Source organism: Eumetopias jubatus, unplaced genomic scaffold (assembly GCF_037043125.1).
Source record: "Eumetopias jubatus isolate StellerSeaLion01/CBP00866 unplaced genomic scaffold, mEumJub1_p1.0 scaffold_4, whole genome shotgun sequence".
NCBI lineage: Eukaryota > Metazoa > Chordata > Mammalia > Carnivora > Otariidae > Eumetopias > Eumetopias jubatus.
The window spans coordinates 23,719,013-23,726,918 of NW_028274810.1; positions in this window are offsets into that span (position 1 = coordinate 23,719,013).

Here is a 7,906-nt window from a genome sequence, read left to right on the forward strand (position 1 = left end):
TCTCTCTCACCCTGCCCACTCCAATTCTTTAGAAATATCTCTGAAAGCAGTCATGTACAATCATTTTTTTCAACATTTAAATTTGCTGAAGCAAATGGCATGGCGACACTCACAGTCCAATATTATCAGATTTATCCTTTCCTGCTGGCCCTTCTCTACTGCCTCCCAACCCAATCCCATTTCTTTCTGCCCTCTGCTTCCTTTTGGAAGCTTTCTTTTTCTTTTCTTTACTTTTTAAAAGATTTTATTTATTTATTTGACAGAGAGAGAGAGCAGAGAGCATGCACACAAGCAGGGGGAGCAGTAGAGGGAGAGGGAAAAGCAGACTCCCTGCTGAGCAGGGACGCCCCCCCCCAAAGCGGGGACCCTGGGATCATGACCTGAGCTGAAGGCAGATGCTTAACCCACTGAGCTACCCAGGTGCCCCTGGAAGCTTTCTTTTAATGGTTGCTTTTCTTCCTTAAACAAAATGGCTTCTCGTATGTTAAGATTAGGTGCTGGAATACAGGGACAGAAAACAAATATGAAAAAAGAAAACCTATTGAGCCCAGAAATAAGATATCCATTATTTCAACCATTCCCTTGCTGCTGTCCTCATCTTCATTTGTTTGTCCTTCCATTGTTCCTGACTGATCAAATGCAAACACTGAATCAATCCAGATATTCCTCCCTTGTCCCCCCTGGAATCTGAGTATCATAGCAGGAACCTTTATAATGTGCAGATTGGTTGATAGTTTCCAACTGAAAATACATATTCAGGGCTATAAATTGATAGTTTCCAACTGAAAATACATATTCAGGGCTATGCAGTAATATTCTATTATTTTTTCTCTAGCTTTCTCTTCCACTGTCTAGATTGGCTATTTCAAAAAAATTTTATTCATTTCAAAACTTTCTAATTTCAGATTTCACCCTTCACTCTAAGTAAGTAATTTCATCCTCAGCCTTGCAGAGAAAACAGAAACCATCACGCAGGTTCTTCCTCAGCTTCCTTAAACCCCATATACAATTTGTCAGAACCCGTGCTTCCCTGCTGTTTGTGTTTACATTGGCAGAGGTATTTTCTCTTTCCTAAAGTTTTGGATGCTAGGCCTATTTCCTCAATGATTGTGTTTAATCAGTTTTCAGCTCTTTATTTAATTTCCTAACTTTTTTCTCGTTGCTATTTCAATGGTTGAAGAAGATTTAAACACTTCATAACCTTCCATACCTTAAACAAGGAGGCAAACATTCACCCTGCTATCTCCTTTACTACACCACTACTTCCTTTGTCCTCTTCAAAATCAAGCATTTTGAAAAAGAGAGATCTAGAATTGCTATTTCTAAGTCTTCCTTTAACCACTGACTCTTCTGCATGTTAAAATCTGCTTTAAAATGAAACTGCTTTCACAAAGATTTTCATTGCTACCTTTTTGCTAAATGTAATGAGTATCTTTTAGTTTTTATTTTACCTGATCTTTTTTTTAGCATTTGATCACCTCTTGCAATGTTTTTCCCTTGAATTTCTGAGATACCGCATTTTCTGTATCATTCTTTCTCCCTCCATTGTGCCTATGACTCCGAGATCTATAGCTTCAAATTACCTGCATTCATTTCTTACAGCCACTGTTGCAAATTACCAGCAAACTTGGTGGCTTAAAACAACAGAAATTTATTCTCTTACATTCCGGAGGCTGGAAGCCTGAAATTAAGTGTGGCAGAGGCATTACCTTCAGATGCCCTATGGGAGAATTTGTTCCTTGTTTCTTTCAGCTTCCGGTGGCTGTTGGCATTTCTTGGCATGATGATTAGTTTTTTGTGTCAACTTATTTGACTATAATTTCCAGAGATTTAGCCAAACACTAATCTAGGTGCTGCTGTGAAGGTGTTTTGTGGATATGGTTAACATCTACAATAATGGTTATAAGTAAAGGGAATTATGCTAGTATTATATTTTGTTAATTAGAAAAATAGACTAATGTAAATGTTAAAGTAACATTAAATTGTTAATGTAAATGAACCTTGAGAAGAAGGAAGGAAGAAGGAAGCTGAATTCCTAGGTGACACTGGTTTTCCTGGAGTTCATCACTACCTCACTGTCTTTCAGTCTTCTCTCTGCCCTGAGGCTGTTCTCCAGCCTAGCTCATTAATGTGCTCTCCAACTGTAGAGGGCCAGGACAAGCAAGATCTGTACCTTGAAATCAATAAATTCTGCTTAGAGAAATTATAGGAGGGTCAAACAAATGGAGGGGTGTACCATGTTCATGAATAATATTCATGCTAATACAATCCCAATAAAAATTCTAGTAATTTTTGTATTAACTGAAAAATTGATTTTGAAATTTACCAAAAAACCAGCGATGAATACAAACCAATAGAATCTTGAAGGAGTAAAATAAAGTTGGGAAACTACCAATAATTAAAGATGCAGCTAATAAAACAATATAGTATAAGGACAGGATGAACAAAGAGATTGGGCACCTGGGTGGCTCAGTTGGTTGGGCGGCTGCCTTCGGCTCAGGTCATGATCCCAGAGTCCTGGGATTGAGCCCCACATCGGGCTCCTTCCTCAGCGGGGAGCCTGCTTCTTCTTCTCCCTCTACTTGCCACTCCACCTGCTTGTGCTCTCCCTCTCTCTGTCTCTGTCAAATAAATAAATAAAATCTTTAAATAAAAAGATCAATGGAACAGAATAGAGGATCCATTTGTAGACTCACATGTATCTGGTCATTTTATTTAAAACAAAAGCATCAATACATTCAGTGATTATATTACAAAAGGGTGATCTTTTCTATAAGTAGTGCTAAGTCAATTAGATACTTATATGGGTAAAAAAAGAACTATACTTCACATACCACACAACCATACCAACTGTTGATGAAGATAACAAATAACTGGAATTCTCATATCTTACTGGTGGGAATGTAAAATGATGTAACTCCTTTGAAATATTGGTTGTTTTTGCCAAATCTATATAAGCTTCTCCTATGACCCAGCAGTTCAACTCCTGGGTATAGACTTAAAAGAGAAATGAGTTAATACTTTTATAACACACACACACACACACACACACACACACACACACACACACACACTAAGGACAAAAATGTTTCCGGAAAAAAGAATGTTTCAAGCAACTTTATTCGTAGTAGCTAAAAATTGGAAACTACCCAAATGTCCATCGATAGAAGAATGGATAAATAAACTGTGATGAGTTCATATAATGGAATTCTACCCAGCAGTAAAAAAGAATGAATTAATGGTACATGAAACACTATGGATAAATCTCACAGACCTTATGTTGAATGAAAAAGGTCAGCTATAAAAGAGTATATACTGTATAATTCCGTTTAAATGAACTTTAAGAACAGGCAAAACACAGCAATGGTGATAGTGGTCAGAATATTATTTACTTCTGGAAACTAAGGATAGGTTGGGCAGAAGCAAAATAAGAACCTTAATTTGTATCTTGTTCTAAAGTGCTGCCTTCATGGGAGAATATATACATATTATATATATGATGTATATTATAGTATATATTTTCTCTCTCTCTATATATAAATTTATCAAGCTTTTCATACACGTTTTGTAAATGCCATGCTATAAAGCATTCACATTTTATCTATGTTATTATGTTATGACTTGATTAAAAATGTAAATAGAAAAAACGAACAAAAAAAAACAAGTATAAAAAATACTCAAGGTAATCTTATGTGAAATCAAATTCAGGATCCCAAACTGTATTATGGTATAATTCCTGGTGTGTAGGAGAAAATGCTACAAAGTTAAAATAAAAGTGGTTATTCCTTCATCAAAAAAAATGTCTTTTTAGTCCAAGGTGTCTATTTTGAGAGTGGCCTTTGTGAAATAATGCATTTGTTTTGATGGATCATTAAGAAGCACTATTTGCCAGTAGGAAGTCAGGCAACATGCTTTTTGGTCTTTGTTTCATTTTAGAAGTTGATGGAAGAGTGATCTGTTTGTTAATTAACAGGCATTGTAAGCAGTCACCTCTTCCTGATAAGACTTAAATGTAGACCTTAAGAAGCTCACATTTGGATGCATATGCAACTCACCTCAGGGAAAGGCAAATATGTATATCTGCTTGAATAGACCAATTAAGATTCATATTTCGTGGGGGGGACGAATTGGTAAGTAGGTACAAAAAGGGACAAGTTTTAGACTTGGATTTGGAATCAGAAGACCTTGTTTAAGCTCCAGATCTAATTCATAGTAGGCGTGTGGTTTTCAGGAAAGTACTTCATCACTAATTTCTTACACATTTAAAAATCTTATGGGGATAAAAATCAGACAGAGTAAGATAAAGATATTTTTGAACTGCAAAGCACTGTGTAGATATTAGATTATTATAACAATGATTTTTTTAATGATGATATATTGTAGAGACTTCAACTCAGCACACGTCAGCTGTTTTATATGCTTATTCCTACACGTGCCATGTTCCTAGACCCCTTAAAAAGACAAGCCTCCTTTGAGAAGTGTCCTCCCTCCTCTACCAATGTGATTTCAGGGAGAGTTGGCATATTCTTACCTTTCCTTGCCCCAGGACCAACAGGTGATTGGTCTAGTCCTTGGAAAAGGACCCAAATCTGGACAAACAGAATCTTCCCTAAGAATTTGCAAACTGGACTGAGAAAAAGACTTAGTCCTTTGATGGTAGAAATATACAAATGTGAAATATAACAACCACATTTCCTATCCAGAGGTATCCACTCTGTGGTGCTAGAATACATCTGGCCAACAAAGAAAAATAGAGACCACAGTTGGAGCAAGGGACAGAAGGAAAGAGAACAACAAAGTCAGAGAGCATGAGAGCAGGAACAATTTCCATCGACAAAGTTTATGTCCCATGTCCATTGTGGCATCTGGGTTGGGAATCTCTCCTTGTTCAGGCCCCGTTCCATATCTGCTGTTGGCCCAGGATCGGGGCAGCCCCATTCCCTCCTAGGTAAGAATGAAGTAAGTATGGTTAACCAAAGGCAGAAAGAAACACATGCCAGCTACTGTGGATTTAGTACCGGGGAGGACATTTAACTACTTTTGTCTCAATCTGCCCATGTGATAAGGGGATATGAGCAATGACAGTGTCTATTCACAAGCGAGCTGGATCAAAGAGCAGCTTCCTATTTCTCCCATCCATTTTTGTAGGATTTTAAAGATGGTTAAAATGCATAAAGCAAGTAATAGTGCCATGGAGCCTGCATTTCGAACCTGTAAAAGTGTGGGTTACTGGAACTCAAAGAGTCCATGAGGAGGCATCTAATCCATCCTTTGGATTTCAGACGGGGTTATACTTGTACATTTCTAAAGGGAAGAAGAAATATATGTTTATAATTTTCATGGAATTGTATTCTATGGTAACCGTTGGTAATATATTACCACCTCGATTTCATCCTCGGGAATCTCAGAGAATGCCTCAAATTCAACTAAGTCTTTCATGTTATGAAAGAACTACTTTCATGAAAGAACGTAGAAGCTCAGGTCCTGTTGGTATCTTTATTCTATATTAATAATTACTTTAAGGAGCAAAGGAGCCGGTCTTCACTCTATTTCAAATGCCATATATACTCCTGAAAAGTCATGAAGTCATAAAATCCTTCATCAGTATTTGTTCTTCATTTACCAAGCTCCTGTTCTGCTAAACTTCCTTTATAGGTTTCATTTTTTAACGCTTTAAAGATTTTCTTTGAACCCTTCAGGAATTCTGAACAATCCCCTTCAGGTCAGAGGGAACATGAGCCCTACAGAGTTTCTCACTGATGACTAAAAATCCTAGAAATGTTTTCAGAAGAGGAAGAGGCTCACAGGGCCTGGAGGTAAGGTTATTTCAGGATTCTGAGGGAGTCCCAACACTTTCCAGACCATCTGGTCAAAATCTAATTGCTAATGGAATGAACAGATTTTTTTTATCCACAAATATAGCCTAAATGGGAATTAAGCCAGGATTTTTGAGAATGCCTGGCACAAAAAAAAGCTGTTGTCAAAGAAAGTTAAAGAGGATAGTGATAATGTCAGTGTATTAAATTGCATAAAATACATATTTTTGTTTGTTAATGGAGGAGAGAGATGGGCCTCCTTGCGCAAAGCATTTTCAAATCTATGCCCTCCCCCCTATAATTCAGCTGCACTAATTAGAATCAATTTAATATCTTTAATCCCTTCTAAAAAATGAATACCAGCCAAAACTCCGATATTTTTTTCTTGTTGACAAAACGATACTGTAGCTTTAATTGTGCATGCGACTGAAAAGGTTGTCATGGAGATGGGAATCTGTGATGGAGCTGCTCCACTTCTCTGGCCTTGTTCTGAGCCTGAAGTGGAAGGTTCTATTGTTAAAAGAGCAGAATTTCAACCTCTGCCAATAAAACCCGTGTTTACATTTTTAAATGTAATTTTGTTCACGTTGCTGTCTTCCATTTCATAAAAACAGTAAGAGTGCTCAAAATGACAATAATGAGAATGTTTGAGAACATTCTGTTTGTGATTGCTGGGGAGCCCAGGCAAGGTCCAACAGGCTCTGCTGTTCAGCGCGTTTCCTGCCATAGTTTGGAAACGTTTGCCACCTAGTGGCAGCAGCTGAGAAACGCTGAATGATATGGTCAACGTTATAATGTTTTTGATATTAGGCAGTCGAAGGAAAAGAGAGTCACTATCTCCATAATTGACTCTTGAGATAAATCATTATTTAATAGATTTACGGCTGCTGTTTACAGCTTGTGCCTCTCTCCAAGCGATTGCTTAGAACGCGTTTAAGGCTGAACTTAAAAGGCCATTACTCACCGCAGTCCGCCAATTCCTTCCTTCCCATTCATCCTCAATCAAAATTAATTGCTCCTTCTATTGCTCTCCCCTAAGTAGTTTGTTCTTACGGATTACGTTATATTATATCTAGGGGTGCATGTATGTCCATCTTCTGCCAGATTAAGTGGTTCCTTGAGAGAAAAATGCTTAACCACTTTGTGATTTCTCTGTACCTATGCCATTAGCAGGCATGTAGTAGGTTCTCAGTAAGTATTTACTGAATTAACTGTCTGCCTTCTACCTTTTAGCCTCCTCTTGAACCGTACTCCTCTTTGCTCTCTTTATTCCATTGACCTTCTATTAGTTCCTCCTCAGCAGCATGGTGTCTCCCATGCCATGGCCTTGGCATATGTGGTTTCCTCTTCCTGGATTTATGTTCCTCCCTCCTTTGCCCACATGGTTGAAGCTACTCATCATTTAGCTCTTCGTTCAGAAGGAAGCTTTCCCTGAGTCCCTGATCAGGGGATTCTCTTCATGATGCATTCCCATTGAATAATGTATTCTTAGAGCTTTTCACAGTTGTGATTTTATATTATCTGGGCAACTGTTTAACTCATGTCTGCTTCCCCCAGTAGTATGGAAGACTTTTAAAGGTTGTAACCACTCTGGGGTATCTCTAGTGCTGAAAAGAATATCTGGCTTAATTATTAATTATTAATTATAATTAACTTAAATATTTGCTCATGATTACATTTTAATATTTATTTTCATTGAGATATAACTGACATGCAGCATTGTATAAGTTTAAGGTGTACAACGTGTTGATTTGATACATTTATATATCACAATATGACTACCTCTTTGGCAGGAGCTAACACCTCTATCAGATCACATAATTTTCATTTATTTTTTGTTGTGGAAACAATGAAGATCTAGTCTCTTAGCAACTTTGAAGTTTATAATGCAACATTGTTATCTATAACCACTCTGCTGTATATTAGATCTCCGGGACTTACTTGTCTACTGGTTTCAAGTTTGTACCCTTAGAAAACATCTTCTCAATCCTGCCTTCTTACCCCTGGGGCCCAGCCCCTGACAACCATGGTTCTACTCTCTGCCTTTACAGATTCAGCTTTCGTGATTCTACATAAAAGTCATATACAGT